Source organism: Gossypium raimondii, chromosome 9, assembly GCF_025698545.1.
Source record: "Gossypium raimondii isolate GPD5lz chromosome 9, ASM2569854v1, whole genome shotgun sequence".
In the NCBI taxonomy this organism is placed as follows: domain Eukaryota; kingdom Viridiplantae; phylum Streptophyta; class Magnoliopsida; order Malvales; family Malvaceae; genus Gossypium; species Gossypium raimondii.
The window spans coordinates 21620456-21642285 of NC_068573.1; the positions used below are offsets into that span (position 1 = coordinate 21620456).

General features: G+C 31.4%; 1 long non-coding RNA gene across 2 annotated transcripts; it reads right to left on the minus strand.

The window, feature by feature from the left end:
* Window positions 1-7415: 7415 nt before the first annotated feature.
* On the minus strand, window positions 7416-10961 carry LOC105798697 (uncharacterized). Of its 2 annotated transcripts, none has more exons than XR_008189130.1 (3): window positions 10687-10961; window positions 10483-10527; window positions 7416-7813 (listed from the first exon to the last, which is right to left on the minus strand). It is a non-coding gene; the product is annotated as an uncharacterized LOC105798697 (long non-coding RNA). The 2 variants fall into 2 exon arrangements; XR_001135281.2 differs by having other exon boundaries at window positions 7422-7525.
* Between the last annotated feature and the right edge of the window lie 10869 nt (window positions 10962-21830).

Consider the following 21830-nt stretch of genomic DNA (forward strand, 5'->3'; position numbering starts at 1 on the left):
GGTTAAACGCTCACAAGCGTTTGGTTGGGGGGAATGCATGCGTATTCCCCCCCTATGCAGCGGGCCCACTACTATTACACCGTTTGGTTTGCTGGAATCCCAATCTGTGCGTAATCGGTTACCCCCTATATAGTTATTGCGCGTAATAACTATTACGCTCCCTCATGCCCGACTTCCTAATTCGTGTTTTCCTCTTCTCTGCTTTTCCCTTTTTTGCCCTCGTCCTCAGCCTTCAGATTCTCCCACGCCTCTTTGCACAGGTAAGTTCTTTTCCCTTCCACTCAGTCCGTCATTGATTTGAGTTTGTTTCTTTGATTTTCTTCATTTTATCAAGAAGGAGGAACCGATTTGCTGTTTTATTTTAACTGTTCACTAACCCAAATTGATTTCCCTTTTCTTATTTCAGATACCTTCTTCATCGCAATCTTACCCGATTTTGCATTCACCCGGTTAGTTTTCCAGAGGTTTTTCTAAAGATTGTTTTGCATGTTCGATTGGAAGACATAATTTTAGGGCTAAATAGTTTGTTTCGGTTCTTGCCTGTATTGCATTATTTGTTTCGGTTCTTTGTTTCGGTTCTTGCCTGTATTGCATTATTTGTGGGAGTTAATCGATTTCCCTTTCTCATTACAGGTTGTTGTCCATCGAACTCTTCCCCGATTTCCCTGGTTACAGGTTAGTTTTCCTCTCCAAGTAAAACTCCTCTGCGATTTGTGAAGAGAAACTTGAGGGGACGAATCTGCTCTCCCTTGCTATTCCTACTTAACTGCTTTCGATCTGTTGTTTTTGTTCTTTGGCATGCTAATGAGCTTTATGATTGTTTAGTTGCTGTTTGGCATACTTAATCTGCTCAAATTCCAAACAATGGAGATTTTGCGTAATTTTAGTTGTTGTTGCGTCTTGGTCTGTTTATATTTTGTTGTTAGTAATGCTCTGCTCTTTTGGCTAGATTTTGTTCCAGTTTGCTTAGCTTAGGTGGAATAGTGTTGGGTTTGATAGATATCTTACATCTGATACATGGAAGATTGTTGTCTCTTTTCCTTTGTTTTGTAATCCAAAGACTTTTAAGGCATGCAAGTATGTTAATTGAAGTTGTTTAAGCTATGTTTATTATTTCATAGGTAGTAGTACAGAACCATTAGGTTCATTTTGTTGCAATCAAAGTTAATAAGCTTAACTGCAGACTTGAGGCAGTGAGCAATTACGGCTACATTTTCTAAGTTAGCTTAATGACTGATCCAGACTTGTGAATTGCCATTTAAATTGACAGTTTTGTGATACTCATTGTTGTTTGAAGGAGTTTACAATGGAAAATGTTGTTAGTCTTGTTTTTCAATTCGTAAATTGTTTAGTTGTTGTTAGTGAGTAGAAGATGAAAGGGAAATTGTTGCGTCTGCTTTTGATATTATTTTATAGGTTCGGTTCTCGCTTGTTTTGGCCATTATTAATTGCGCTTTTGCAAGTTTTGATATTATTTTATAGGGTTAATTATGTTGTTATTATTAAAGAGTCAAATAATTATTGAATTAATTTACAAGGCCTTTTTATATAATAAGCTCTCTATTTTAATTATTGAATTAATTATTAAAGACTCAAACAATCAATCAAGTTCCAATTTCGATTCTTATATAATGTCCAAATTTAAGATTAAATCTTCATATTTTTAATTAAAATATAATTCGTACATCAATCGATTAAAATGCTAACGCAAATTTTTATACTTGATAATAATATTCAAATTTCTTATTTAATTGAATTGATTATAATATTATTTTCAAATAAATTATCAAATTATAAAATGACACTCAATTGACATAATTATTCATAAAGAGTTCGTTCCTTTTCAAATGCGTATAATGTTAATTACTCATATTTTGTTACAAAGAACGGAGAAAATGTTCTCAAAATTAAAATTGATAAAATCTTACTGAAAATTAACAATATCTCAACAAAAATTGAATGAATTAGCTATTTTATTAATTGAAAAAGATATCTTATACGAGATTTATTTTAATAATTTGTTTCTCTAAAGTCTAAAAATAAATTTTAAATAAACATTTATAATGTCTAAAAATAAATTTTAAATAAACATTTATAATGTTGATTTAATAGTTAGTTAACTAATTTGAAGGTCTATTTTACAGCTTTCAAATTTTAAGTTTTTAGAAATGTTGAGACATATTAGCTAAATATATTAACAATTTAATTACCTTAGGTGCAATTTACCTTAAATTTAATGATTAGTAATAAATTTGGTAAAAAATTTGATTAATAATTATTAAGCCTAATATAGTATTACTTCATAAATGGCTTCTCAAAAGTGTTAGAGCCGTATGTAATACCAAACTAACAACTTTCTAAATCAGAATTATTTTTGAAAATTATTTTTGAACCCAAAAGCAAAAGCTACAAATTTGAACATGCTTTATAATTTATTAAATCATAATGAGTTTAGTTATAATCTAACAAATACCAACAATTAATTTTAATTCAATTATACATATACCTACAAATTTTAATTACGAAGACGAAAAATTTAATAATTTATAAATATATTGATAATGTGTAATTACAACTTCAAGGGATTGATATTGAGTTCTAATTTTAATATGTTGCAGTAATGGCTCGTCTGCCTTTAATTGCACAAAGTGTGAGGCGTAAAAGAATTGGTGCTGCATTGACAATATGGTTGGAAATCTGTAGAATTGCGATTTGGTTCTTATTTAGAATGGGTGACAGCCTTAGCCTACATACTTATAGACCAATGATTAGGTCCTACACCTTATATTTTTATGCAAAACGGGATTATGTGAAAAGGCTTGTATATGCTAGTGACGATGAACCGAATATTACAAATATTCATCCATCGGATGCTTGGGCTACTTGGAGGATGGAACTAGCCAACCAAATGTTCGATGAATGGCAAGCATCTAGAAATTAGTTAGGTTTAGGGACAAATTGAGTTTGAATTGATTTGTTGATGTTACTTTAGGTATCTAGTTTATGAAACTTTGGTGGTGTTTGATTAAAATTCTGTATTGTACTAAACTTTGTTGAATTATAATTTAATTATCTTTTCATTCAGGATGTGTTATCAAGATAAATTTATATCAAACTAACGATATAATTTTAGGGCTAAACTGTTCACCTTTTGATTCATGATATTAAAAATAGTAAATAATGTTAATTTGTTTTTTTTTCTTAAGATAAATATGTCAGGTGTTCCACAATCACATGCTTCTTCTCAAGCTTCTCGAGGAAGCAAAAGAAAATGGGTTCCAGAAGAAGATGCAGCCTTGGTTTCTTGCATGGTGGATTTGCACAATGTAGGAACATTTAATGCTGATACCGGGTTCAAAGCCGGTTATTTGAACGAGCTAGAGAAAATGCTAGAAAAGGCTTTACCAAGAGCAATGTTGAAGGCGAAACCAAATATTGAATCTCGGATTAGGTGCCTAAAAAGGGAATGGTCAGTTGTCTATGACATGCTTAATGGCCAAAACAATAGCGGCTTTGGTTGGGACGAGCATAGGCATTTCGTTGTCTTCAAGATGCGATTTGGGAATCCTATGTAAAGGTAAAATGTATTTCAAGTATTTATTTGTTTTTTTACAAAACTTATAACTAATATGATTTCCTCATTTTTTTTAGAGTCACAAAGAAGCCTCTCAATTCAAACATCGTTCTTTCCCTTACTACAACCAGCTTACTGCCATATACGCAAGAGATCGAGCGACTGGGAAAGATGCTCAAAAAGCTGCTGATGTTCTTGAAGAAATACATGCTGAGGATGTACGTACTACAGATATGAATGAAGAGAGAAACACATTCTATGACTGCGAAGCTGACATCTCTTTAGACGACATGGATGTTTCTGGTACAGATCCGCGAAGAGATAGAGACCAAGGGGGTTCCTCATCTTCAAACAAGAGAAAGAAGAAATCTGATGCTCGTGATAATGTGTATTCTTCATTTGATGAGGCTGCCACTTTGTTGGGGGAAAAAATCCAGGCCGTTGGCGATCAAATCAATAGGAGTATTGCCTCCGAGGTGGTAGTTCAGCAGAAGTCAGAAGAACATCAAAATATGGAAGAGAAAGCTTCAAATTTATATTCAGCCTTATGGTCAATTGAAGGTTTAACCGACGATCAACGGTATGATGCTTTGAGTAAAATTCCCGATCATCCAACTCAAATTATCGCTTTCTTTAGTTTACCTTCATTTTCGATTGGAATGGGTCAAGATTTCTTTCTCACCATTAAATATCAATGTTCAAACTTTTGATGTTGTAAAACTATATAACATATGGATTATGATGTACAATTTCATTTTCATCTAACCTTTTCTTAATATAAGTTAATTATGTTTATGCGAATATAATTCTCAAGTTATATATTGATTTTAGTAAATTCATATAAGAACATTTTATTATTAAGAATTTTATGAAATTATATATCACTATTAAATTATATTTAATATTAATTATTTTAAATTGTATAAATTCATATAAGAAAATTTATTATCAAGAATTTTATGAAATTATATATTATTATTAAATTATATGTAATAATTATTATTTTAAATTATACAAATTCATAAAATATAATTTATTAGTTATAATTATTTTAAATTTTATTAAATCATATATTTTAATTAAAATATATTTAATAATAATTATGTTAATTTATATTTTACAAGATCATATATTATGATTTGAGTAAATTCATATAAGAATATTAATTATTAAGAATTTTATTAAATTATATATTTTAATTATAATATATTTAATAATAATTATGTTTAAATATGATTAAATTATTTATTATTGATATTAATAATCTTATTAAAATTTAAATAACAATAACAAGAATAATTTACCAAAACAAATTTCGCTAATTATTAAGAATTTTATTAAATTATATATTTTAATTAAAATATATTTAATAATAATTATGTTTAAATATGATTAAATTATTTATTATTGATAATAATAATCTTATTAAAATTTAAATAACAATAACAATAATCATTTACCAAAATAAATTTATGCTAAGGGTATTCTAGTCATTTTAGTTTTTTCCATTATGCTATTACACCTCTATTCCATTCAACCAAACACAAGATTACTATTACGCCTCTATTCCATTACATCCAACCAAACAGTTGATTTGCTATTACACCTCTATTCATTACACCTCTAATCCAATACACCTCTAATCCAATACAGCGAACCAAACGTGCCCTCAAGGTTAATTTGATCGGTTCTGGTGAAATTAAAAATAGTAATGGTGATAAGATCGATCACTTAATTTGCTAGTGATGGGATTGAATATTTTAAGGATAAAATTAAATTTTATGTTTCAATGTGTGTTTATATTTAAGGATTTAGGGCGTAAATGAGATTTGGTATTTAGTAGATAATTGAATTCTATTTGAAAAAATCGCATTCTATTTATAATTATTGAATTAGTAATATTTAGACTCGAACTGCTTGCAAGCTTTATCGAGTTTTTTTTATATTTTTATATTATTAAATTATGTTAATACTCTTAATATATATTATTAACCTTAAACTTAATTATTGAGCCGAGCTTGAGTTTGAGCTTGAATACAAAAATTAATAAATAAGCTTAATCGATTATATCTCAAGCTTAACTCAAGGCTAAAAATAAATGTCCAATCGAGCTCGAGCCAAGTATTGAGCTCTGAATTTCGAGTCGAACTCAAGCTCAAGCTTGGCAGTATTTGTGCTTAGCTCAGCTCAATTACACCCTTATAGAGTACAAAATGACTTTTATAAGGTGAGAATATAAAATTAGGGCTTAACTCAAAAATTGATAACTAAATTATACTTTTTTATCTTGGTATTTAAATTTCTTAAGTAAATTACATAAATGGTCATCCAACTATTAGTAAGTTTATAGCTAGACCATCTAACTTTAAAAAATTACAAAATGATCACTTAAATTATCACTTTTGTTTTTATGAGTCCAATTTGGTTAAATCACTAAGGGCACGTTTGGTTCGCTATAATGGAATAGAGCTGTAATTGAATAGAGCTGTAATAGAATAGAGCTGTAATGGAATAGAACTGTAATAGTAATTCAATTGTTTGGTTGAATGGAATGGAATAGAACTGTAATAGTATTCTTGTGTTTGGTTGAATGGAATGGTATTGTAATAACATAAAGAAAAAAACTAAAATGACTAGAATACCCTTAGCAGAATTTTTTTTAGATAGATGATTATTGTTATTGTTATTAAATTTTAATAAGATTATTAATATAAATAATAAATAATTTAATCATATTTTAACATAATTATTATTAAATATAATATAATAAAAATCATAATATATAATACTATAAAATAATTATTATTATGTTAAAATATGATTAAATTATTTATTATTTATTTTAATAATAAATAATAAATAATTTAATCATATTTTAACATAATTATTATTAAATATAATTTAATAAAAATCATAATATATAATACTATAAAATAATAATATATAATCTACTTTATTATTTTTAAACTGCAATACATATTTAACGTGCTAAAATATCATTAGTGAAACAAATAATTTAATTATTCTACAATAAAAATAAAATATTAGAAGTAATAAATAACTTGAGAATTATATTTCACATTCAAACATAATATTCATATATTAACAAAAGTTACATGATTTCATTAGTTTATATGTCATAATCCACTATAATACATTCATGGTTTTTTCATTGCAAAAGCCAATTAAGTTCATATACAACAGCATTGACTGGATGAGGTTTCAACTGCCCACTATGTATATATGGTTCTTTTCATACATCTAGCTCATCTTTACAAAAACTATACAAAGATAGGATACTTAAAATTAATTAGAAAATGGTGTCATCACCACCACCGCCATCAAGAGTAGTTAGATTACAAATACAAGGTCTGCTAGAAGCTGGTTTGGCTGCTAATTTCCTTTATCTAGAAAAGTAATCTTTGTTCCTTTCTTCCACCCTGGCTTCACATCAATGGTTAATATTCTAATTCCTATGCTTGTCGCCTGTAAAGATCCAAAGTATTGTCCGATCAGCAAGATCAAAAATATAAAGCTACCAATAATGATGCCATCATCACAACAGTGTAATTAAGGTGAGAATATCTCAGTTGAGTTCATGGTTTTTAGCATGAAAACAATATGCAAGCATCGAAAACACAATATCAAAGAATATGAAAGAAATAAACTCGTCAGCCACCATTCAATCGAAAATATAATTTATTGTCTTTATTTTCCTCTATTGAGTTCATAAAAAAATGCAGGCTGTGATAGTCAACTTGCAGAAACTAAAAAGTATATCAAAATGAAACTTTAGTCAAGCAAATGCAATAAAGGATCATGTATGAGATGAAGATTCATACCCTGATGCATTAACTATAGTTCTTGAGATCTTCATCTTCCTTGTTGAACCAGTATACAGCTCTTCAAGGGTGCAAGGCAAATTGCTCTTCTTTGAAGGTCACTCAAGACCTGAATCACAAAATTAACTTAATTCCCCATAAGAAATCTATGAAGACGACAGATACTGGCATTTGCATCTCTCCATGCTTATCTATACTATAGTGATCCAGGACAAGTTTGACTCTATTGTATTTTTGTATCATTAAGCACATGTTAAGATCAGATAAGTCATCAAAATAAACAGGTAAACCATATTGCACTTATTCTAGGGCAGTGACTACATTTTCTTTCGATAGTTACCGGCTCCTTTATGATGTACCAAGTCCTCGTTTGGAGCTAGACACCATAATCTGCTCTCTAGTAGTTTCTCAAGGTTAGAATAAACCATATTCTAGGACCTCTAACGTGACTACCATAACTAATCAAACTAACAAGATAACATGGAAAAATAAACAATAGTTTAGAATCTAATACAACATTGGAAAGAAAAATCAGACACGTAATTACATAACCAAAAGCTCACTAGGAGTAGTCGGGTCCTATGTTACACGGATTTGGGTGAGTATCGCATTTGGGTAAACTAATAAACTGGACTCTGCAAATGCCATGCATTTATTATGTTGCTGGGACTCCCTATTTTTCTTGAAGTACTTGTGTCTAACACTCATGTTTGACAAATATAGAGAAGATACGACCTTTAAGGATCCTCTAAATACATGAAAAAAATTTTAAAAAAATCCATACATACTCCTAACCAACACTCATATCTGAGTACAAGTAACATAGATGCATTTGTATTTTATCCCTCTTCTTATTACCATTCATCAATTTCTTACTCCAATCTCTAATTCACTTTCAGGAAAGGCAATAGCAATAAAGATTACATCTCTAACACTAATAAATAGCTATGCTATTGGAAAATTAAAAGCCAAAGCTGTTAGAGTATGCCTAAAGATCAATCATGAGATGGTTGTAATAACATACTTGATTTATCATGTTTATTAATATAAGGCGTTACCATTATTATTTCAGTTTCTTTTCGTATATATAAATAAACTGCTTTATAATAATGTCCCGAGAATAATATGATTATTCTTAAAAGTTTCTTAGTCAAGTATTATTGTTGGATAGGACAACGATAATGCATTAAGACTAACGTGTAGTTGATTGATGATAAAGAGTTGTCATTGATATGGAATGTCAGAATCATTACATGAATATGTGTGTTAGAGAACAACATATTGGACTGACCCGTTATGAGTATGTTTCTTGGATTATTATGTAATTGTCATGACATTACTCATAATGATTAATATTTATATGATCCTCGACTTGAGATCATCATAATCCCAACATCGTGAGTTGTATATTTTGATCTGATCAAACGCATAATCAGAATCGGTTGTTCTATAAAAGCGATGTTGGATATACCACAATCTATGTAGAGGATATGGTTGGTCGATATAGGATAAGTCCCTCCTACATAATGGGAGTAATATCTTAGGCCACTTGATTAAGTGAGACTAGAAATGCATGGCCATGCTCAAATAAGTTGATATTAGATGTCATACTTATTTGTATATCGTAGTCTACTTAAGATATCAAGGAACATGGAATGGACAATGCAAGTGTGACTATTCCATGACTTGTGTCCAATCCGAGATAAAGGACTTAAGGATTATTGCATAAAAGGTTAATCATAAAAGGTTATGTCGAATCATGATCTCTTGTGACTTAGGTAGCAATGATGCATTGCTAGATGCCACTCATTGTTTGTAGCATTAGAATCGTTCTAGTGTTACTGCTAACGTTACAAGAACCTCTGTGGTCACACCCTATAGTTGAAATGAACGGAATAAACCATAGTTGGTATTGTTTTGGGGTCGCTTGAATTAAATTAATTATAGAATTAATTTAATTCGGTAATCAAATTTCAACACATTATGTACAAGGTTGTTGTAATGTATAGTGAGGACATGAATTTGGTTAGCATAAGAATTCAAATAAATATATGGTTTACGAACTTATATTATAATTAATGTAATTATAATTTTGGATTAAAATATTATTATATTTATTTAATTCTTAAAAACAAAAACCCTAAAACAAAAGGATATATATAATCCCGTTTTTCTTTGTTTGAGTCTAGCAGCCTTCAAAGAAAAATAACTCTCAAAACTATTTTGGGGATTCCTTCCGTTCGTAGTCAACTGGGTGGATTACGTAGAGGCCGAAATCACGATAGATTGCGGTTTGGTTCGACAGCAGATCAGACTACTCGTTGTTGAGGTGTTGCTGTCTACTTTGAATAAACATTAGGTAATTTCGCAACCTCTTTCACCCCGATTTGTTCCTCACACATGGATCCCTGGTTAGGATCGCCGAATTTTTATTTTTCGCTGCGCCATATGGGTGCCGGCGATCCAACAAAAGCAACATGGCCTGAGCATAATCACTCCCAGACTACTATAGCAACTGAACAAATCAGAGTAGAGCTAATGTGCTAAAAACGAGTTGCAAGTTCTCCATGAATAACATTTAATTACACGAATGACAGAGAAGTCTACAAGATAAGACGAAGACGTAAGAAAATTCCAGCACACAGTATATATCACGAAAGGAAGTAGTTGTTCAAAATAGCAAGTTTAGTTAATTAAGCTTAATTCCAAAACACAAACGGCCAAATTCCTTGCACTCTTTTTTTTCTAAATCAATTGTCTCAGCAAAGATCACATTCAAGAAAGGGGTTAAAACAAGAAGTAGAAGTAAAAGGGTACAAAGCATATTATGATTCCACATAAAACTTCAGCTCCAACGGAAGAATGAACATACTTCAATCCAGAATCTAAGAATTCAACTTTCAGGTAAGCATTTTTCCTTACATTTCGAGAATCATAATCACTCATTCAAATCAAATATGTTGCAGAACACAGATGTCAGATTAGTATAATTTAGGAGAAATGAAAAAGTTCCAGCAACAAAGATTTTATGTGAAGTAGATATAGAATTTTTTTTAAAACACATACCTCGTGTTGCAACTGCCATTTCTCACTTGCTCGTCCGCAAAGCATCTGGAATTACAAAAAAAACGAAATGAAAAATTTAAAAATAATGAAAAACACAGTGAAACAGAACTAACAAAGGAAGTGAGCAATTAAAGAATGACCGCAAAATGCAGGAAAAAGAAAAAAGAGAGCAAGAAAGCAACGATGGAATCAAATCTAAAATACCTTTGGGAGATGTTTTCTTCTTGAAGATCTTTAACATGAGATTAACTTCACTGGTTTTCCTTCAAAAACAAACAAAAGCACTAGGAAACCAATAGCAATGTGAGAGCAATAGCACTTCCAGTGAGGGAGAGACCTGGGCATCCATAACCCTGCAACCCAGAAGAAGATTGCAAGGAAATGGGAAGAAGAATGAAAAAAGACGTGAGAAAGAAATGAGAAGGGTAAAGTTGAAACTCAGACCTAATTTTTCATGCTGAATAGCTATTCCGTGGGGAGAGTGCCGAATGGTAAATGACAGTTTTGCGTCGAATAACCCTGTATGGAATAAGGCTGTAATAGCCCATTACAGCCAACCAAACAATGGAATAGGCGGGGGCCACCAAATTGGGGGGAATGCATTCCTATTCCCCCCAACCAAACATGCTGTAAGAGTTTGATAATGTGGCTATTAATGAATGACGTGGAAATTTTATCATTAATTCTTTTACACATAATATCCATGTCATTTTAAAGGTTATATAAATCAACAAGAAAAATATTAAAACCCCAAAACTAACCATTTTGGGTGCTTTAAAATCCTAAAAAATTGAAGTAGCGGCTTCAAATTCTTCCATTGTAAAGAAAGATCGTTTATGGTGGATATTATAAGAGAAAAGACCTAGAATTGAAAATGGAATGAATGACCTTTTACCCATTTCCGTAATGATTTGATTTTTACTGGTGTCAAAAAATATGGTTTCAAAATCTCATTTCCGTAAATTGGGTCCATAAAGGCGAAATATAAAGATTTATAAAGTTAGTATGAAAACATATTGAACTTTGATTAAGTAATTTAACCGAGAAAATAGTTAATTAAAGCTCGGGGACTAAATTATAATAGCCTAATCGCTATTGAATTTTAATTTAGAAAAGGTTAAGGACCTAGATAATAATTATCCAAAGGGCCAAAATGATTATTTAATCATTATTCAACATAGGTTAGTGGATGATGATGCTTGTTTTCACTTAATTAATCTTATAATTAAATTAGTATAATAAAATCTTAATTAAGTTAACCAAACAAACTTAATTATTAACTAAACATGATATATATATATATATATATTAGCATAGTAGAATTCCACTGAACTTTGAAGAATGAAGAAAGAAGAAAGAAAAGGCCTTAAGCTTTCAACAATATTCGACCACAAATTAGCAAAGGTAACCAAACCTTTTTCCTGTAATTTTTATAGATTTATGATCATGGGAGCTTGATTTAGCTAGCCTTTGTATCAATTTGTTCAATTGCTAAGTTTTTAGCAAGTTGAAATTATAAAGAAATTGATGAATTAGACTTGAATTTGATAGTTATTAAGCTTAGATCATGATAGAATAAATTGTAAACTTAATTAAGCTTGTTAGATAACTTTGTAACATTAGGGACTAAATTGAATAAATTGAAACACATGTCAAGAGATTATGCGATAAATAAAAATATAGAGTCCTTAATGAAAGAATATGAAATCGATTTTGATCTAATGTTAGATATAAAAAAATATGCATATTCGAGTATAGGGACTAAATTTGAATAAAATAAAGAATATGAGTGGCTATGTCTTTGAATGTGAATTGAGTATAAATTTGTAATGACATGGTTTCTAGTAGTGTTAGAAAAGGCAATTTTCAAACCCCATTTCAAAACCGAGCTCATAAATATTTAATTAATATATTTAGGAAGTTATTATATAGATGAACTGAATTTTGGATAAATAATTTAGTTGAAATTGTGTTTAATTAGGGCTCGTGGACTAAATTGTAAAGTTTAATTGCTATAGAATTTTAATTAGAAAATGAATTGAGGACTTAAGTTGCAATTAATCGAAAGATTAAAATAGCAATTAGACCATGATAATTATATGCTAATGAATGGTTGGATTAAAGGGACCATTAGTTTAGTTAAATTAATATTTGTTAAACTAAACCATGTTTAATTAATCTTAATTGTATATATAAGCTAGTGGAAGAAAGATGAATAGCTTCATCTTCTTCCTCGTTTGCACGAAACAAAAGAAAGAAAAACACTTAAGGGAGTTGAAGCTTTTGGCCAAAAATTTAGAAGTGCAATTTAGTCATTTTCTTGTAATTTTTATGTTTTTGAAGTCATGGGAGCTTGATTTAGCTAGTCCATGTACCAATTTGTAAAATTTTTAAAGTTTTAGGAAGTTTCCATTGTTGATTTCTTGAAGTTTTAGGTGTTAAATTGATAGATTTTAAGCTTAGTTTGAGAAAAGGACTAAACTGTAAAGCATTATTGATAGTTTCGTACATTAGGGACCAAATTGACTAAATTGAAAAATTGACTATATAAATAAGAAATAGGGGCTCGCTAATGAGTAATAGTGAAATCAAAATTCAATTTGAAGCTTTAAATTGGAAGTTAGGTTAGTCCCGGTTTTAAGGACTAAATTGAATAAATTGTAAAATTTGCATAAATTTATAATTGATTATGAATTTGTTGAATATTGATAGTGTTGTATGCTTATGTTAATCTATAGCTAACATCGACCTAGATTAATCGAAAGGGAAAGGAAAATCCAAAGTTGTCGACGAATAGCTTGAAATTTCTGGTTTGTAATTCTATGATTCGAGAATCATTTATTTTCTGCATATTTATACATTCTTCATTATATGGAGTTGGAGGTGATTTCTTGATGATTGCTTGAGCTAAATTGATATGATTTAGATTGAATATCAAAGCAAGGACTAAGTTGTGTAGAATAGAAAACTTTATTACTTACTTGATATGTATAATTGGTATGAATTTAAGTTGAAATATGTTATATTATGTGTTGAATTGATGATTTGATGATGAAATTAGTATAAGAAAGCATGAATTGAATAATATAATGAAGTTGAACTTGGTTACCTTGTTAGCTGTTCGAACTGAGTCGGTTATAGTTGGCATGGCATAGGGTCAGAGTACTGAGTAAAACCATCGTTTTCGGGAAATCCAAGGTGGTAAATATTATGCATTGAGTCATCATTGTTAGGCAATATGGGGTGACAGATTGATCGACTTGAGAAAACCATTGTTGTTGGATAATCTGGGATGGTATTATTTATCGTTATAGCGTAATCATTGAGGAGCAACTCGGGTGACAGATCCGTGTATCCGTACCGAGTCCGTGTTTAGTTAATAGGGTTAAAAATAGAAGAATTGGTTAAATGGTAATGAAATGTAATGGAAATATGAGTTGTGATACTATTCGATTTGAGTTGAAAATAAGCCTTGGGGGCCAAATATGTATGAAAGAGCTATTAGGCTCCAAAATTATTAAAATGTTTAAGTGAAATGGGACTTATAAACTTAATTGTGATACTAATGTATGAATAAGTGTCATATACATGAACAAATGTAGAAATGAACTAAATGCTAATAAATTGACTGTTACATGAGAAGTTAATATGTATGTACAAAGAATTGGTATAATGTTATGAATAAAAGCATAAATATATGAAAGTGAAAGTATTTTTCTTGTGTTGGCATAAGTTAGACTATAAATTGAACATATGCATTTGCATGAATTTGTTTATATTGATTTGAATTGTAGAAATTACCACTGAATGATTTGTTAAACGTACGGTTTGTTTTTCGGCATAAGATAGGTTCAGTTCGAGTTTCCTGAGCATCATCCTCAACATTCAATTAACAATCCTGGACTCAGCAATGTTTGTTCGATTATGGCTTTTGTTATTAGTTGGCATGTACCTAACAGGTTAAGTTATGTTGGTTTGGTACTTTAAGAATGATATATGCTTGCTTTGAATGTATATATATACTCTTTTGATTTCAAATGTTGATGTATGTATTCGTTTACCTTATTAGTAGTTGCAAATGGTTAATAATTTTAGTTGAAATGATATAAATATTGGTGTGAATGCTTGAGTTAGATTGAATTTCATTAGGGATTAGTTTTATTGAAATTGAACATTTGGATATTGAGAGTAGAGTGTATATATATAATTACGTCTTGAAATGATGTTAAAGAAGTGCATATAAGACCCGAGAATGGTTATTTATTGTATTTTTTGCGTAAAATTCTTATGGTTGTATGCTTTATGATGTGAGTTCTTGTAACACCCTTACCCAACCTGAACACCCAATCCGAGTGTGGAGTGCTAAAAATGAGCCGATTTGGTCCTAACCACTAATTTAAAATTTAACTATTTTAAAGTTTAAAAGCTTGTCAAAAGATTTTATTGGTTTTCAGGCCGCATATAACCTTAGCAACAAAAACCTGACGCTTACACAACTCATGAAGGAATTACAGTCCTATGAGTTGATGTTGAACGACGGTCAGCTGATCCGAAGAAAAGAAGCGAATATAGTCGTTGCTTCTTCCTCAAAAGGGAAGGGAAATGCATTAAGAAAGGTAAGGCTAAGGTCTCTAGGCCACCACAAGTGGAAAGGAAGAGAACCAAAAAGCCTAAAGACTGTGTTTATTATTTAACTGTCAAATTAAATTAATTCAATAATTAATATAATTCTCATGATAGTTAAATTTAATACCAACTGTGTTTAGATTCTGTTCGTTTCAACCATAGGGTGTGACCCTGTAGGCTCTTGTAACATTGGTAGTAATATAAGAACACTTTTAACGTTACAACAAATGAGTGACATCTAGCAATGCATCATCGCTACCCAAGTTACAAGAAGTTGTGGTTCGACATAACCTTTCTGTGATAAATTTTCACATATATTATATATGTTCGTCCTTTATATCTCGATTGGACTCAATTCATGAAATAGTCACAGTTGCAAAGTCCAATCTCATGTTTCTTGATACCCGAAGTAGACTACAATAAAAAAATAAGTGTAATATCTTATATTAACTTATTTGAGCATGACCATGCATTTCTTATAACATCCTTAACCCATATCCATCATCGGAACAGGGTTACGGAGCATTATCGAAGTTTACAGATTTAAAAATAGTTTACACATATCATTTACTATTCATAACCGAAATCAAATATATTCAATCATAATGTCCTTGAAATGGGCCCTTGAAACCCAATTTATGCTTTAGAAACAAGTCGGGACTAAATCGAGAACTCAGAGAATTTTTCGCAAAATCTCAAAATTTTTCTTAGGTGCAAGGGACACACACCCATGTGGCTAGGCCGTGTGGGCATTCGATGTGAGGCATACGGTTCTGTCCTAGCCCGTGTAACTCTTTAACTTGGGTCACACGGCCAACCACACTCCAGTGTGCTAGATCGTGTGGACAATTTAATTTTCTAAAATTAGGTGCAGGGGTCAGACGGCCAAGTCACACGCCCATGTGTTAGGCCGTGTGACATATATGGCTGAGACATATGCCCGTGTCTCTGCCCATGTGAGCAATTCAAAGCATCCTATTTCTCAATTTTAAGATGCGGGGGACATACGGCCAAACGACTCGCCTGTGCACATGACCGTCTGTCACACACAGCTAAGACACACGCCTGTGTCTCTGCCTGTATGGACAAAATAAGATCATTTCCAAGCCGTATTTCTCACCCAAATTGCCTTCCACCTACAAAAACACTTAAATATGTTCACCAACCAATTCAAACCATTCAAATCAAGTCAAATTCATGAATTAAGTATGACATAATATCACCTATATGCATATTGGACTTAATGCGCTAACTCAGTTTAACCATCAATATAACGATATGCTTTGCATCACTTAACCATTTCAAACACATACCAAGCATGATAAATCTACACACAAATATATATACTTGTACTTCAAAATATAACTATTACAAGCCATTCCAATGGCTAGTTCTAACCAAAATATTTCTTCTTTATGCTTAACTTAGCTTATACATGTCAATATACCAAATGTTAGTTTGCTTTATATACCGAGAAGCCCAAGGGATAGTGTGATGTGTCTCTGACCAAGTTCCAACCTTTACGAGCTTTCGAGTACTATAAAATAGAGGAAGTAAAATAGAGTAAGCATATTATGCTTAGTAAGGTCGTATAATAGAAAATTAACTTACCAATCATTTACATTTAAGATAAGCATACAAAATTCATCCAATGAAATTTGGCAATTTGCCTAAACACATATAATCTCAAGAAACTTGTTAGTCATGTATTACATGTAAACATCAAGAATCAAAGATGAGCTCATCATGTAATAACTTTCATATACATATGGTTTTCAATTCATATTTCCATTTAACATGTGCATTTCCATGACATATCATCTTAAGCTCAGTTTAACCATGTCAGAACTTTTCCCGTTGAATTTATTTGAAATATCGATGGATACACATGTAGTACACTCGAAGTGTACAAAACTATAATCCGTCAACTCATATTCAAGGGTACCCATTAGGGCACATAATCAAGAAGCACTCTTTCGAGCCATATAACAGGAAGCTCATATGAGCCATGTAACAGGAAGCTTATCCAGGCTATATAATAGGAAACTCATAAGAGTTTGAAATAGAAAGCTCATGTGAGCTTAACAGGTAACTCCGAAGAGCTATTATCAGGAAGCTCCGGATAGCCATATATCAAGAATTTCAAGCGAGCCATATCAGGACGCTCATAAAGAGCCTACATCGGGACGCTCATAAAGCGCTGTGGTATGTTTGCATTGTATGGAGGATCCATACCGATCATATAACAGGACGTTCACAACAAGCCGTGGTATAAGCGCAACACATGCAAGATCAAAACCGATCGGGATGCTCGCAGGAACCATGTAATGAGAAGCTCGAGAGGGCTTATAACATGATGCTCGTAAAAGCTATGGTGTGTCCGCAACATATGCAAGACCACAACCAATACGGGAAATCCTGTATCCATCGAGTTTCATTTATTTAAACGAGACTTAACATTTATCAGGTATTATCAAATATGTGATTGATTTTCATACAGAAGACATTTATACAATTCACAAATATACAACATTCAATTCAAACATATTAATATACATAATTTAGTTGCACAAACTTACCTCGATAATTGTTTGTAATCGAATGCTACTAATCCGATACTTTTTGTTCTCCTCGATCCAATTCTGAACTAGGTCTATCCGGATCTATATATGAGTAAATTTAACTCATTTTAATACAATTCACATTCAATTTCATCAAATTCACATCTTAGGCAAAATTACCATTTTGCCCCTATACTTTTAATAAATGACGATTTCTTCTTTAGGCTCGACAAATAAAATTCATGCAATTTAATCCTTATTCCAAGTCTAACTAGATTTTTCATATAACATTTACAACCCATGTAATTCATAAAATTTAGAAATTTTCCATAAATTTTACATCTTTACACTTTAGTCCCTAAATCACAATTTCATCAAAATTAACTTTACAAAAGTTGTTTATCTATCAACAACCTTTCATTTTCCACCATAAATTTCAAAATTTCAGCATACTCATCCATGAAAAACTTTTAATACTTTGATAACTTTACAAATTAATCCCTAAAATAGGTAGATTAGGTTACTACGATCTTGGAAATATAAAATTACTAAAAACGGGACAAGAATGGTTACCCAATTAAGCCAATTTAGCTTGCTTGAACTCTTTTCTCTTAGCTAGGGTTTCCATGAAAATAATTTGGGGAAAGATGATCAAAAAGATGATATATTGTTATTTAATTTAGTTATCATCTTTTATCTTTCCACTTTCCAATTTAGTCCTTTTCTTTTCTTAAATTTTCATGGATGAATCATCATAAATATCTACAAACTTCTCTTAATGGTCTATTTACCTTATAAGGACCTTAAGTTTTGAATTCCATAGCTATTTAGTCCTTCTAGCTACTAGAATTCAGCTTCTGCATTTTATGCAATTTAGTGCTTATAAGCTCATTATTGACGTTACTGACCACGGTGACACCTCCATTCTTTGGCGCACATTGGAATGGACTCACCCAAGAGCTGTTAGAGATTGGGTAGATAATGTCGTCATCCAACCACTTGATTATCTCTTTCTTCACCACCTCTTTCATAATAGGGTTCAAACTCCTTTGCTGCTCAATAGAATTGCCATAGAAGTCTTTCAGCAGAATTTTGTGCATACCGGGTATGGGGCTGATTCCTTTAATATCTGTAATTGTCCAACTTAATGCCTTTTTGAATTTATTAAGCACAACTAACAACTTAACCTCTTGCTCATCAGTCAGATAAGTAGACACAACCATGGGTAGCGTGTTATCCTTTCCTAAATATGCGTACTTTAACTATGAAGGTAGAGGTTTTAACTCTAAGGTGGGTGGTTCTTCTATGGACAATTTAGAAGGGCTGAAAGTTCGAGCAGATAAATCTAATGTGTCAAACCTCTTTCCAAGTTTATCGACAATTAGTTTGGATTGCAACAACTCATTGTGGTTTCCTAGTGGCTCTTCATCATTAATATCAACTGAATCTGATTCACTATGCTCTTTGTTATGGTATTCTTTCTCAAATTTCTCTTCTACGACGACATCTAACAAACCGACAGCATAACACTCATCAATATCTTAAGGACATTTCAGAGCCTTGAAAACATTAAAAGTGATATGTTGATCGTTCACCCTCATAGTTAATCTCCCTTTTGAACATCAATCACAGTCCTACTTATTGCAAGGAAAGGTCTACCCAAAATAATAGGCACATCTTTGTCAGCTTCACAATCTAACACAATGAAATCAGCAGGAAAAATAAATTTATCTACCCTTACTAGTATATCCTCGATTTTACCTTCCGGGTGTCCATGTGATCAATCTGCCAGTTGCAAGGTTATTGTGGTAGGTATTGCTTCACCAATTCCCAACTTTTTGAACACAGACATGGGCATAAGATTTATGCTCGCTCCTAAATCACACAAGGCCTTCCCAATATATTGGTTGCCAATTTAGCAAAGTATTGTGAAGCGTCTTGCCAATTTATTTGTCAACATCGCAGTGCACCCTTCAGTGAGTGTGACTATTTCAAATTCTCCCAATCATTTCTTCTTTGGAAGTATGTATTTCATAAACTTGACATAGTTAGCCATTTGCTCCAAAGTTTCCACTAACGGTATATTGATGTGAATTTGCTTAAGGACTTCCAAGAATCGCCTAAAATGTAGGTCTTATTTGTGATTTTGAAAGCGTTGGGGAATGGTGGGGGTGGGCTAACTTCAGGTTGTAATGATTGTTTTGCCTAGCCATTGTGTTCGACATTACTATTTGAGTTTGCTTCGACATGACTTGGTCTAGTTTTCTCAGTTGCGGTTCTCTTCTTAGGTTGTTCAAGGGTTTTGCTGGTAGTTGTTTCTAAATTCACTGATTTAGGAACAACATTATTAACAACTCCATTGAGTTGTGTGTCACTTCTCAGAGTGAATGCTTTACAATGCTTTATAATATGGGAAATCCTGTATCCATCGAATTTCATTTATTTAAACGAGACTTAACATTTATTGGGTATTATAAGGTATGTGACTGATTTTCATACAGAAGACATTTATACAATTCACACATATACAACATTCAATTCAAACATATTAATATACATAATTTAGTTGCACGAACTTACCTCGATAATTGTTCGTGTTCATAGGCTACTAATCCGATACTTTTTATTTTCCTCGATCCAATTTTGAACTAGGTCTTTCCGGATCTATATATGAGTAAATTTAACTCATTTTAATACAATTCACATTCAATTTCATAAAATTCACATCTTAGGAAAAATTATCATTTTGCCCCTATAGTTTTAATCAATAACGATTTCATCCCTAGGCTCGAAAAATGAAATTCATGCAATTTAATCCTTATTCCAAGTATAATTGGATTTTTCATATAACATTTACAGCCCATGTAATTCATAAAATTCAAAAAATTTCCATAAATTTTACATATTTACACTTTAGTCCCCACATCATAATTTCATCAAATTTCACTTTACAAAAGTTGTTTATCTATCAAGAACCTTTTATTTTCCTCCATAAATTTCAAAATTTCAGCATACTCATCCATGAAAAACTTTCAATACTTTGATAACTTTACAAATTAATCCCCAAAATAGGTAAATTAGGTTACTACGATCTTGAAAATATAAAAATTACTAAAAACGGGACAAGAATGCTTACTGAATTAAGCCAATTTAGCTTGCTTGAACTCTTTTCTCTTAGCTAGGGTTTCCATGAAAATAATTTGGGGAAATATGATGAAAAAGATGATATTTTGTTATTTAATTTAATTATCATATTTTATTTTTCCACTTTCCAATTTAGTCATTTTATTTTCTTAAATTTCCTTGGATGAATCATCATAAATATCTAATAACTTCTCTTAATCATCTATTTGCCTTATAAGGACCTGAAATTTTGAATTCCATAGCTATTTAGTCCTTCTAGCTACTAGAATTCAACTTTTGCATTTTATGCAATTCGGTCCTTTCTATAATTAAACATGAAATCAGTAAAATTTTCTTATCGAAATTTTCATACGTCTTTCCTATCATAATGCAGACCATGCAATAATATTAAAATAAACTTTCTTTCTGACTCGGATTTGTGGTCCTGAAACCATTTCACTAAGAACGGGCTGTTACAACTCTCTCCCTTAAAGAATTGTCGTCCTCAAGAATCTTACAAGTAGAGAGGTTCAGATATTGCTTCCTCATTGTTTCTTTTGGTTCCCAAGTAGTTTCTTCTATTCCATGTCGTTGCCAAAGAACTTTCATTAAAGCTACCTTTTATTTCTTAACTCTTTCGTTTCCCGTGCAAGAATTTTGATCAGTTCTTCCATGTAAGTCATGTCAGGCTGAATCTCAACTTCTGCTTGAGAAATAACATGTGAAGGATTTGACCGATACCGTCTCAACATTGACATGTGGAGAACATTATGAATTCTGTCAAGCTTGGGTGGTAATGCTAATCAATACGCAAAAAATCTGATTCTTTCGATGATTTCATATGGCCCAAAGAACCGTGGGCTCAATTTTCCTTTACGACCAAAATGAAGAACATTCTTCCAAGGTGAAACTTTTAGAAATACTTTGTCACCAACTTGGAACTCTATTTCTTTATGTTTTAAATCTGCATAGGATTTCTGACGGTCAGAAGCTGCTTTCAAACTGTCTTTGATCACTTTCACTTTTTCTTTAGTCTCA